Source organism: Pecten maximus, chromosome 17, assembly GCF_902652985.1.
Source record: "Pecten maximus chromosome 17, xPecMax1.1, whole genome shotgun sequence".
NCBI classification, from domain to species: Eukaryota; Metazoa; Mollusca; class Bivalvia; order Pectinida; family Pectinidae; genus Pecten; species Pecten maximus.
In genome coordinates, this window is record NC_047031.1 from 24,691,158 (window position 1) to 24,700,281 (window position 9,124).

The 9,124-nt window shown below is 36.7% G+C and overlaps 1 long non-coding RNA gene across 1 annotated transcript; it reads right to left on the minus strand.

Annotated features, from left to right (window-relative positions):
* Positions 1–265: 265 nt before the first annotated feature.
* On the minus strand, positions 266–4,016 carry LOC117315010. Its single transcript, XR_004529663.1, has 3 exons — positions 3,934–4,016; positions 500–592; positions 266–374 (listed from the first exon to the last, which is right to left on the minus strand). It is a non-coding gene; the product is annotated as an uncharacterized LOC117315010 (long non-coding RNA).
* Positions 4,017–9,124: the final 5,108 nt, after the last annotated feature.

Consider the following 9,124-nt stretch of genomic DNA (forward strand, 5'->3'; position numbering starts at 1 on the left):
GCCTGAATTATTCTGGTTAAAGGTGTTTATGCGTACTACTATAAAAGTAGAATTTTCGATGATTGTTATTTTTTTAGCCAAAATATTTTATTTCGGGTAAGTAATTAAAGGTACAATAATTCAAAATCTTATTATTAATTAACTAATCCTACCCTGGGAAATAGCGAAAACAAGCTTCGAAAATAACGTTTAGAGTAGGAATATAATGCAATACGTATATTAAAAATATATCTCTTTCTTTATTTTTAAACTCGCTATATCTTACCCGTAACTGTATTTGCCCACCAATGCGTATCCTTCTTTGATTTCAAATTCGAACCCAATTTTGAACGAATACAAAATCTTCGGTATGAAGCAATCTATCATGCAAACGCCTGAAAATAACAACCAAACATGTATGTAGTTCATTAATAGTTTTTGTAGTGTCGGTCTATAAATGGTCGTGTGTACCGATATGTATCCGGCATGATATCATAATGTCGCCTTGATAGTTACTGACCTTTTAGTTTACAACATACTGGTCGTTGATTCTCTCTGCCCACTAGAGCATGGTTGGGAGGGCATCTGAATGATTTTGATCTTTTATCATCATCTGTTTGTAGAAATAAAAATGTATTCAGACTAACCGCAGAAATAAATAGTTTATTTGATGTCCCCACTAAAGAAACGCAATGAAAACGTAATGTTTACAGTAATCGAAGCGCGACGAAGTTTTGCATCACTCGATAAAACTGCAGGTCCCCGGTAACTTCCGCTACATATCTTATTGGAAAAGAGGAAAGGAAGGAAACCATTACTTTATTCCCAATAGCTGGTATAGTCGTCTTACTTATTGTGGCTTTAACATATACACATATACAAGTTCTGATCTGTTTAAATGACCGTTCCTGTAGAATACGAGAGGCTTAAATAATAATATATATTATATCTCTTGAAATATGAAACATAGAGTCCACGAAATATCATAACACCAAATTTGTTTCCAAGAGTAAACTACAAAATTAAACCTCAACGAAAATAAACGTTTTTATTGTAACAGTACTGTGATATAACATGTTATTCTTAGTAAACCACAGTATGACCTTAGCTGTTGATAGGACGTTAAACAAATAAAACCCAACCAAATCCCTCTCCTCAAAGCGCCACCCTTTGACCTAAACAATTAACACTAGCGATAACCGTCCTTGTGATAATGTTTAGTGGTACGTAGAATAAATAACGATAACATTAATACAGGTATCCGTAGTACTGCCAATGTCACTCACCCAACAGTACACAATCCCCTACTAATGTCACTCACCCAACAGCACACAATCTCCTACTAATGTCACTCACCCAACAGTACACAATCCCCTACTAATGTCACTCACCCAACAGTACACAATCCCCTACTAATGTCACTCACCCAACAGTACACAATCTCCTACTAATGTCACTCACCCAACAGTACACAATCTCCTACTAATGTCACTCACCCAACAGCACACAAGCTCCTACTGTCACTCACCCAACAGTACACAATCTCCTACTAATGTCACTCACCCAACAGCACACAATCTCCTACTAATGTCACTCACCCAACAGTACACAATCTCCTACTAATGTCACTCACCCAACAGTACACAATCTCCTACTAATGTCACTCACCCAACAGTACACAATCTCCTACTAATGTCACTCACCCAACAGTACACAATCTCCTACTAATGTCACTCACCCAACAGCACACAAGCTCCTACTGTCACTCACCCAACAGTACACAATCTCCTACTAATGTCACTCACCCAACAGTACACAATCTCCTACTAATGTCACTCACCCAACAGTACACAATCTCCTACTAATGTCACTCACCCAACAGTACACAATCTCCTACTAATGTCACTCACCCAACAGTACACAATCTCCTACTAATGTCACTCACCCAACAGTACACAATCTCCTACTAATGTCACTCACCCAACAGTACACAATCTCCTACTAATGTCACTCACCCAACAGTACACAATCTCCTACTAATGTCACTCACCCAACAGTACACAATCTCCTACTAATGTCACTCACCCAACATACCTAATGTCACTCACCCAACAGTACACAATCTCCTACTAATGTCACTCACCCAACAGTACACAATCTCCTACTATGTCACTCACCCAACAGTACACAATCTCCTACATGTCACTCACCCAACAGTACACAATCTCCTACTAATGTCACTCACCCAACAGTACACAATCTCCTACTAATGTCACTCACCCAACAGTACACAATCTCCTACTAATGTCACTCACCCAACAGTACACAATCTCCTACTAATGTCACTCACCCAACAGTACACAATCTCCTACTAATGTCACTCACCCAACAGTACACAATCTCCTACTAATGTCACTCACCCAACAGTACACAATCTACTAATGTCACTCACCCAACAGTACACAATCTCCTACTAATGTCACTCACCCAACAGTACACAATCTCCTACTAATGTCACTCACCCAACAGTACACAATCTCCTACTAATGTCACTCACCCAACAGTACACAATCTCCTACTAATGTCACTCACCCAACAGTACACAATCTCCTACTAATGTCACTCACCCAACAGTACACAATCTCCTACTAATGTCACTCACCCAACAGTACACAATCTCCTACTAATGTCACTCACCCAACAGTACACAATCTCCTACTAATGTCACTCACCCAACAGTACACAATCTCCTACTAATGTCACTCACCCAACAGTACACAATCTCCTACTAATGTCACTCACCCAACAGTACACAATCTCCTACTAATGTCACTCACCCAACAGTACACAATCTCCTACTAATGTCACTCACCCAACAGTACACAATCCCCTACTAATGTCACTCACCCAACAGTACACAATCTCCTACTAATGTCACTCACCCAACAGTACACAATCTCCTACTAATGTCACTCGACCAACAGTACACAATCTCCTACTAATGTCACTCACCCAACAGTACACAATCTCCTACTAATGTCACTCACCCAACAGTACACAATCTCCTACTAATGTCACTCACCCAACAGTACACAATCTCCTACTAATGTCACTCACCCAACAGTACACAATCTCCTAATGTCACTCACCCAACAGTACACAATCTCCTACTAATGTCACTCACCCAACAGTACACAATCTCCTACTAATGTCACTCACCCAACAGTACACAATCTCCTACTAATGTCACTCACCCAACAGTACACAATCTCCTACTAATGTCACTCACCCAACAGTACACAATCCCCTACTAATGTCACTCACCCAACAGTACACAATCCCCTACTAATGTCACTCACCCAACAGTACACAATCCCCTACTAATGTCACTCACCCAACAGTACACAATCTCCTACTAATGTCACTCACCCAACAGTACACAATCTCCTACTAATGTCACTCACCCAACAGTACACAATCTCCTACTAATGTCACTCACCCAACAGTACACAATCTCCTACTAATGTCACTCACCCAACAGTACACAATCTCCTACTAATGTCACTCACCCAACAGTACACAATCTCCTACTAATGTCACTCACCCAACAGTACACAATCTCCTACTAATGTCACTCACCCAACAGTACACAATCTCCTACTAATGTCACTCACCCAACAGTACACAATCTCCTACTAATGTCACTCACCCAACAGTACACAATCTCCTACTAATGTCACTCACCCAACAGTACACAATCTCCTACTAATGTCACTCACCCAACAGTACACAATCTCCTACTAATGTCACTCACCCAACAGTACACAATCTCCTACTAATGTCACTCACCCAACAGTACACAATCTCCTACTAATGTCACTCACCCAACAGTACACAATCTCCTACTAATGTCACTCACCCAACAGTACACAATCTCCTACTAATGTCACTCACCCAACAGTACACAATCTCCCTCTGGCATGGGAGAGTCCCTACAGGATAACTGGAACTCTCCGATGGCGGGGTCAAATATGCTGTTCGAAGGGACACTTCCTCTGGGACAATTTTCGTAAAGCAACGGACAGGAACTGTGTTCGGGTGCTCTGGAGTGTAATTATAAATCCTCCATAAATAGATACACTGTAAAATAATCTATTTTGGCGCAATGAAATTTCAGCAGATTATCAATTTCAATTTTAAAATTGGCATAATGATGAATAAGTGCAACAAAAGTACGAATTTGCTATAAAATTAGTATATAGTAAGTGTCATTATGTATCGTATTTGAACGCAATGCTTCCAGCGCGGATAGCGCTGAAATAAGATTACTGCTCTATATATATATGTAACTTTACAGTAGATTTTTTTATGGTAAATTGTATTGTAGGGTTTTTTTTAATTAATTTTCTACAGATAGTATAGACCCTTCAATAGAATCTTGGAGAAAGATAAGTACAAAAAAAGAGGGAAAAGAACTGCATCATACAGCTATTCTCGTCCACTTTAGTGGAATAGTGGATCGTAGCAAACATTGAACAGGATGGTAAATCGCAGTATGTACAGCCTTCAGTTGGCTATCGTTTACACTAGAAAATCGAATAATCGTACTTTGTATACGAAGTAAATACATTTAAATATTAATAAACTAAATTACCATAACATATAATTTATGTAAATTCATGTGAAGAAAGGACATGTCAATGTGTTTTCAAAACCAAAATTAGAGCTTAGACCGATAAAAGGGGGATCAATCGATTTACACGGAGCCCCTTGGAAAAGTCGAAACAGGCGACTAAATTTATGCAGTGGGCCAAACGAGTACAATTCTTACATCGTACCAGCAGAACATCAGAACCCAAAGCCTTCTCCACAGGGGCAAATAAGACAATGACAAATTCCTACCCTAAATCTGACCGTAAACAACTACAGACATATTTATCATGTAAGTAATTGGACACTCGTGGAGGTACAAGAGAAAAGGGCTGAAAAGAAACAACGTTTTTCAATATTATCAATCTTTTCCTATAAATGTATACACGATTGAACGAAGAATATTTTCGTAATGTGGGGATGATTTGAATTGTCTCTGAAATGTACGAATTACTTGTAAACTGGAATATCAATATAAATGATACACAGTTTATATTCTTCTTTCCTTCCTCCTCTGTTTGAGTAGTTCCAATCAGTTTCAAAGTAACGGGACTAGCGTAATAACAACAGGCATTTCAAACATTTGCGGAATAAACAGTCGAACACAGACATATCGCTGGACAAGATTAAAATGCTTAAATAAATAATAAGAACCATAACTTTTTTCGAAAATTGCTGAATCAACTTGCAGCTCAGGATAACACTACTACATGTCATTATTATGCACATAAAACTGAAAAGTGTGTAAAAAAATGATAGTGTTAAGTTTATACAAAAACTTATATATGTGTACGTGTCAAATATTACTGAAATTGAATTCATATTTACTATTAGAGAAAACAACTTTAATTAAAGACAAAAAAAATGTGAATCTTACTTGAATATATCTCCCTGCCGTATTTGACCGTATCATTAAAATTGTCTACTTAGAATTATAACAATCAACATAACCGTTTCTTTTGTACTTACTCATTAAACGGCATTGCTACCACAATGTCTTTGGCGATCGCTACCAAAATAAAAACTAACACATCCACCTTATGATGCACCATGGTCATTTCTATGCCAACTGTTGACTTGTCAGCCGTTGTATGTAGATATACCCCATCACCTGCACACCCAACGTCATGGATTTACTTGTAATCGCAGCTAAGTATTGCTAAATAGAATTTAATAGATGTTTGCTCGTATGGGGTCAAGCGACCACGCAAAAGCCAAAACCACGTGGTCCAAGCAGTCACATATATAGAAAAATAGTTTTGGTTTAATGAATTCGCTATAGCAAACAGAATATGGGGAGGGCTTCAACCAAGGAACTGACCACTAACGGGTTCGAAATGGGGCCACTAGTGTCATTCGTTATTAGGACACTTATACTAGATTTAAGTTAATATTTCAAAAAGACTCATTTCTTGTGCATTAAGGATGATATACTTCCCGAAAATGTAGACACAATATGGTATTTTCTGCTATAACCCTTGACGCTCAGCATTTTGGGAGTTGAAAGTGTGAATCGTCCGTTGTTGATATAATGTGACCGGATGGTAATCCTTTAGCAGTATGATTCAGTGTGGCAGCACTATGAAGTTGACATCAGTTCCGCTCTATCAAAAGAAGGTAAAGACAAACATACACACTACACGCATCCATACCCTACATAGGAGAAGTCGCCCTTAAATGACCTCAGCTGTTGATAGGACGTTAAACCCAACTAAACCAAACAAAACCCACACAAAGGGGAGGCTGTCCTTAAATGGACTTAACTGTTGATAGGACGTTAAACAATACAAAACCAAACTACACCAACAAAGGGAAGGTTGTCCTTATAATGACCATCGCTGTTGATAGGACGTTAAACAATACTAAACCAAACCCTACCAACACTGGAGAGACCGTCCTTAGGTGACCATAGCTGTGGATAGACTAAACCAAACTATACCCATACAGAAGAGGCTGTCCTTAAATAAAGTAAGTTGTTGATGTAATAAAAGTACATAAAATGGCGCTCACTACAAATAGACATGGCTTATTAACACATATAAAAAGGTCAAACTCCTTTAGGGTAGCAATAGCGTAAATTATTGACCTTTTTTATTGTATAAAAATATATATCATGTCCTTGCATTCAGGCGATCATAATTATTCTTTGACGGTATGTAACATATTTGATAGTTTTTGATGGTATTTACTCCCAGATCAAAGGTCCTTTCGGTAGGATTATAATAAGCACTCTTTTAGTTAAAACGCGATAAAACTCTCAGCTGCCGCTCCGTATTAAAGCTGTGTTAATCATTCAAATAGAGGCGTGGACAATAACAAAACGTTTGTGTTATTAACATGTGTTACCAATCAGTACACAAATGACTACATGTATGTGTCAACCTCAAAAGGTGACTTTTCCGGGCTTTACAATGCATTTTCCATATATTAAGTAAATATTTGACATTACAAACATCACAAACTTCAAGTGGAAGATTGTGATATAAAATACGACAAATTCAAAAATCTTATCGACTTCTCTCGCTGTGCGTATGGTTTTTACATAGAGGATATAACTTCAAAGACGATACAACTCGTTTTTTTTTTTACTTGCATTAATTAAACTGACTAGTCAGCAATGCATATCGGATACAATTTATTATTTCTGCTGTGTTTCTTCGACCGTATGCTTCAGTATGACCGAATATATCGATATTCTGTCATCCTCGTAAAAAAATATGTTATATTCAACGGGAAACTATTTCATTTTTGTTTTGTATATTTCACTAGCAAAAAAATGCAATGAAGGGAAAACTTGAAGACGGAAGTACAAGTATAAAACTGGCTTTGGAAAGATATTGTCATATAATTCTAGCAGGATTGCAGACAGAGAAACGTTAATCATAACCTTTTATAGGTATTCTTTATGTGCTAATTAATGATAAACATTCCTTAAACGTGTGTACTGTTAAGAAGTTGGATGAATATTCTGATACTATACACCTTGTACATACACTTCCTATTTGAAGTATATTGTATCCTATATACTGGTATTATTTTCATGTCTTTGTTTCTCCCTTTCACGTTATGGATCGTACCCTGACCTTGTCTTTGCGCGTGTTATTGGAAAGTTTTTTTTAACGTAACCTGTATATTTTTTCTAATGTTTTCTAAAATTACTCCTACGCTGTGGTGATATTGAAAGTAACCCGGGTCCCGAACGTTCATCCCTGTCTGATTTTTATCCATTCTAAACCAAAACTGCTTATCGATAGAGCACTACAACGTCCAGAGTTTATTACCAAAAACAGACATATTTTTAGCGAACTATATATATATATCAATGATATTTTATCATTTACTGAAACTTGGTTATCACCAAATACAGAAAAGTTAGACGAACTTTCCATTCTATATTGACCCATTTGTAAAATCTCGGTCAGATAGGATGGGCGGAGGTATTGCCGTATATGTTGATAAAAGTATTACTGCGATCCGTCGTTCGGAATTTGAAGTAAATAATCTTGAATGCATTTGGATAGAACTACAGTTAAACAACAAAATAATTATGCTTCGAACTTTTTATAGACCTCCAATAGATTATTCTATTGATATGGCAGCTAATTATAAATCTGACAACATTTTAATTACAGATGATTTTAATGAAAATCAGTTAGCTACGAACTCGTATCATATCAGTGATATAATGTATCGATTTAATCTCATTCAACTTGTTGACGAACCTACTCATTTTACAGAACACTCGTCCTCTCTTTTAGATATATTTATGACAAATGATATAAATGTTATAAAGGAAGTTTTTATGGGATGAAACATTTTTACCAGCTGAGACAAGATATCACTGTCCTATTTACACTTTTTTAGATGTTGGTCTTAATACTTTTAATATGAGTATCGAAAGGCATATTTGGTTATATAAGAATGGTGATTATAAAATATTTTGTGATAGATTGAATGATATCGACTGGATTAGTCCATTTGGAAATTTAACACTTGATGAATTCGCTGGTTTCCACAATTCTAAACTCTGCCAATAGATGTATTCCTAAAAAACTGTAACAATAAGGCAAAATGAACCACTACGGATGCATAATGAAGTTAGAAAATTAATAAGGGTTCGGAAACGATTACATCGAAAAGCTAAAAGTACACAAAATCCATATCAATGGCTACAATTTAAACTGGCAAGAAATAAATGTATTGGTGCTATTAGGAAAGCAAAAACTGAACATATTTTAAAATTAACCGTTATATGAAATGTATGTCTACAACGACATGAGAAAGGTAAAATTAATTTAACACTTTTACAAATTTTTTTCAGCCAAAACATCTCATATATCATAATACATAACGAAAATGCTTTTGTAGCGAGACATAATCTCTTCTGTCATTACGAGGACCTATATTTTTTCTCCGATTCCTGCAGCTTGATTGACTCATTCGTAGTTTTTTTCTGTGGATTGACCGACAATCAATGATATTATTATAAAAAGTT